Genomic DNA, 5,092 nt, shown 5'->3' with positions numbered 1-5,092 from the left:
AATTGCGAACAGAATAGCTTTTCTGTTGCATGTCCTTCTTACGCGTGGAAAAACTGATCCGCATCGGCAGCACTCTTCGGTATGTCCATAAAGCCGTCTGGAGAACTCCACAGTTGATTAAGCGGCACATACTTCGGGTCGCCAAACTTAGTTCGCAATAAAAAGGGCTTACCAGCCATGATCTCCCCAGCTTTTCGGATCTCCTCCCGAGCTTTTCTAGACTCAGACCGGGCTTCCTTCGCCTCTTATAAGGCCTTGTCAAGATCGGCCACTTTGGCTTTGTTATCTTTCTCAAGAACTTGGCATCGGCTAGTGGCATCCTTCAGCTCAAGTGCCATAGTAGATATTCTCTCCTCGCACTGACGGCGAGCAGTCTGCTCGGCCTTGAATTCGCCGGCTACCTTTTTGGCAGCCACATTACTTGTCCTGGCTTGCTCCTTGGCCCGGGCAAGTTCCGCCCGAAGGGTTTCAACTGCGGCGGCACTATCTGCAGTTACGCATATACAAATTCTCAGTATCACACTCATTTTATAATACTAGCATGTACTAAGTGCCCCAAAGACATACCTTGCGCCTCGTCGAGCCGCCTGTTAATAATCATGATGTCATCATCCGCTACATCAACTTTCTGCTTCAGATGTGCTACCTCTCTAGCTTGGGAAGTGGCCATGGATGGAACAACCAGTGTTCCAAATAGTCAGATCATTTCCTGGGCATATATTTTTGATCCTCTAATCGCCTCCCTTTGGATGCCAACCAGAGTCTCAGGGGCTACTATCTATACACAGGTGCAATTTACATTTATAAATTACACTATGTACCTCGAAACCTCTTAGTAGGCTCGTGTAGGCTTCATTCAATCCACTTTTCGTGGACTGAAATCCTTCAACCACCGTACCCATCAAGGTACAATGCTCCTCTGAGATAGACGCATGCTGCAACATGTCCATCAATGTATCCGGCGGCTCCAGATCCGGAACAGGTCGCGTCATCCCTCGGAAATTGGATAGTCCGGGACTCTTGTTGTTCCCCGTAGGGGCCGCACACCCCAGACCCTAGGCAGACGAAGTATTACCTTCGGTCCCGGTCTTCACTACCCCTTGCACCACTCGTTGATCGGGAAAGATCCTCCGGGACGACACCTCGGCATCGTCTGCCTTATTAGGCAGGGAGATCTGTGGAGGCGTCTTGCTCTCCATAATCTCCGGAAGAAGATCCCTTGAAGAGGAGGACTATTGAGGAGGGTTGCGTACTGGACAGCAAACATATATTTTAAATGTTACCCTCACAAGCCAGGAAAGAACAGGACATGTTTAAAACACCCTGGTTCACTTACGATTCGGCTGAGGGCTTGTCTTTGCGGAGTGTCCGCATGTCGATGTCATCCCCTGACTGGGATACCTTCCCCCGCTTAGAAGCTTCTCTTTTCTAGCCTTCGGAGGCAGTCCTCTTCTTCCCATGAGGAGAAGGGATGTTAGTTCGTGCTTCCCTTCCATCTTCAGACGTGGAAGTTCCAATCTCTCTGGACAAATTTCCTGGTGTGCCTCCAGAATGGAGGCCACCTTGGGCCTCTTCGCTCTCCTCATTATCTTCCCCCGCTGGCACTTGATATGGTGCCGGAGCCAGCATCCTTGTTAACACCGGATCGGCAGAGTCTTTGGGAAGTGGAGTCGAACACCTAACTCTCTCCGCCTTCTTCAGCCAGCCCTGGCCGAGTAGAGTTTTGTCAGTACATTGTCTATGAGTAATTTGACTAAACTTTGTTCGGGGGTCAAGTACTTACCGGAGTATCCGGATGATTGCAGTCAAGGTCGAGGTCTTATGTAGTATCTGGCCACTGTTTTCGTGCGCCGAAGAATAAATTCCACATCCCTCTGAGCATTGTGCTAGAGAAGTGTTGAAGGGTCCGTGGACCTTTCAGATTGAACTCCCACATACGGAGAGGACGCCGCTAGCATGGAAGGATCCGGCGGATTAGATTTACTTGGATTACATTGGTGAGACCGGTGTCGTTTTTAATGAGGCTCCGAATGCGACTTTTCAACGTCTGCACTTCATCAGTAGATCCCCAGTCCAGCCCCTCGTTAATCCACGATGCAAGCTGTAAAGGAGGGCTAGTTCGAAACGCGGGTGTAGCTGCCCAATTTTTACCATGGGGTTCGGTAATGTAAAACCACTCCCATTGCCATAAGTCAGAAGATTCTGCGAAATAGCCCTTTGGCCAAGGAGAAGTGGTAAGTTTTCTTACTAAAGTTCCTCTGCACTCCGCTTGTTTCCCGTTGATTACCTTCGGATTCACGATAAAGGTTTTAAGCCGTAAGCCAAAGTGTGGGGAAATCCGGAGGAAGGCCTCACACGTGATGAGGAACACCGAGATATGAAGGAAGGAGTCTGGAGCTAGATCATGGAAATCCATCCCGTAATAAAACATAAGCCCTCGAACAAAGGGATGGAGAGAAAACCCAAGCCCTTGGAGGAAGTGAGAGATGAACACCACCCTCTCATTGGATCTAGGAGTGGGAATAACCTGCCCTTGAGCAGGAAGCCTGTGGAGGATTTTCGTATTCAGGTATCTTGCCTCCCTGAGCTTTGAGATATCCTCCTCTGTGACAGAAGAGACCATCCACCGGCCTTGAAGGCTGGGTCCGGACATGGCTGGAGGCTCGGAGCAACTGGATTGACCCTTGAGTGTTGGAACTTGAGGTGGGAGGTGGAGGAAAGAAATAGCATGGAAGAAAAAGGACAGGCCTTAGCCCCTTTATAAAGGCGAAGAATATCAAGCGTCCCCTCCATGGCCTTAAAACATGCCTATCCCCAAGGAATCATGCTAATAGAACGGTTGGCTTACCCATGCCTGTGTTAATGAAAATTCCGCAATAAGGGGACACGATCTCCGGTTTGACAAAGACGTGCCAATAAAAACCGCCTCCCAAAACATGGAGTGGCAGGCTAGAAAACGATTCAAAATAATGACCGGGTGATGACGTAAAGTCGCGCTACCAAAATTGTCAGCAGACTGGATTCGTGAAATATTATACTCTCACTACAAAAAAAGACACATCCGTGACATTTTGGGCTGAACGATTTTTTTCTGTCATACATATGACACTTCTATGATGATAATTGTGACAAAACCCGGTATCATCATAGATGTGGTGGGCTCCTACTTCTATGACAAAAAATCATGACAAAAAATGGCCTTTTCATCCTAGGTGGGCCGGAGACGTGGCTGCATGACATTCTTTGGGCCGTCCATGACGAAAAAACCGTGGTAGAAGCGAGCGCGAGGAAAATTTCGGGGAGTTCCTGGATACGGTTGGAGGTCAGGGGCCGAGCGATGCACGTTTCTCTCGTACACATACGCGCGTGTGTGCGAGGCATTGGCTCTAACTAAACCCGAGCGAGGCGTTGGGCTCTAACTGAACCCGAGCGATTGCACTGTAGGCTACGCGTTACTGAACCCGAGCGATCGATCGATGGCTGTTAACTGAACCCGATCGAGCGATTCCTTCGCTACTCCTACTAACTAAAGCCGATCAATGCTGCCTCTGGGATGAACAATGAGTGTTGCAGGGAGGGGGGGGGGTTGGATGAACAGTGAGCGGTGGCATTTCCTCTGGATGAACATGACCCCGTGGTGTGGAGGGCTGGATGAATAGTAGACGGTGGAGGGGTGCCCGTGGAGGGGTGCTTGAATAGGACCCCGTGGTGTGGAGGGCTGGATGAACAGTAGACGGTAGAGGGGTGCCCGTGAAGGGTTGGTTGAACAGTAGCCGGTGGAGTAGCGCGCGGTGGAGGCTGGAACATGAGCACATGGAGGCTGGAGGAGGTCGACGGTAGCCCGTGGAGGCTGGAGGAGGTCGACGGTGGAGATGAACAGTATCCTGTGGAGTCCCGTTTTGCGGTACGCCAGACCCCTCCCGATGAACAGGACCCCCGTTTCGACCGTACCTCTCCAACACAAGTCTGTTTCCTCCGTTTTGCGGTACGCCACACCCCTCCTGATCAACAGGACGTCCGTTTCGTTCGTTTTGTGGTACGCCACTGTCAGGACCCCGACTCGATGTCACATCGATCTAGCTAGTAACACCTCATATCACTTTGCGGCCTCACGCACGGTATCCCCACGGGTGTCGTCTTACCTTTTCCCGGGACCGTTTGCGCCTTTTGGCTCACGTATATGATAGTGTCGCTAGCATCCATATGATAAGGAGCCCGGGCTGACATGACTAGTCGTAAACCCAAAGTGGCACAGACTTACAGGGACAGGCATCCATGACCCAGCTTCGAACGTGTCGGTCATCAGCAAGTGGGTCCGGGCTGTAGCACTGGGCTAGCAGGACTCCGGTAAACCGGGCTGTAGCGGGCTAACAGGACTCCGGTACTCAAAGCGTGACATTTCCCCGAAGGGACAGACACAGGAACGAAGAAGGACACATGCCGGCCAGCCTAAGTGTTCCAGAGCAGTAGCAAGCTACCATGGCTCAGCGGTAACACTAGGAGACATTTCCCGGTAAGAGAGGCTACTAAAGATAAACAACTAGATAGTCAGATCCCACACATAGCACTACACATTACACGTACGCATAACATGCAAGTATGTGCTGTACAACATGGCATCACAGCATAACTCAACAATTATATAGATAAAGGCTCAGAAGAGCCATCATAGCATTTATTGCAAACAGGGGTCACAAGACCCGTCATACAGAGCATACAAGCAACAAGCGGAAGCATTACATGTCTGGGTACAGACATCTATAAATGAAAAAGGCTGGAAGCCTGACTATCTACAACATCCGATCAAGATCGTAGCTGAGGTACTAGCTACTAGTCGAAGTCCACGAGAACACTAGTAAGACCGAAGTCTCCGCTGCAAAAACATAAATAAAGCAACATGAGTACAAAGGTACTCAGCAAGACTTACATCAGATCCTATCATACATGCATTTGTATCAAGAGGTAATGTGGGGTTTAGTTGCAGCAAGCCAGCTTTGACTCTGTGGCTATCCTGTTCTACGACTACCAGAAACTCTGGAGGTGAAACAACGTACACGAGTCCACTAATCACCACACAATACACTACTATGGA

This window comes from Triticum aestivum, chromosome 7B, assembly GCF_018294505.1.
Source record: "Triticum aestivum cultivar Chinese Spring chromosome 7B, IWGSC CS RefSeq v2.1, whole genome shotgun sequence".
In the NCBI taxonomy this organism is placed as follows: domain Eukaryota; kingdom Viridiplantae; phylum Streptophyta; class Magnoliopsida; order Poales; family Poaceae; genus Triticum; species Triticum aestivum.
The sequence above is the reverse complement of the archived record's forward strand: the minus strand, read 5'-3'. Positions refer to the sequence as shown.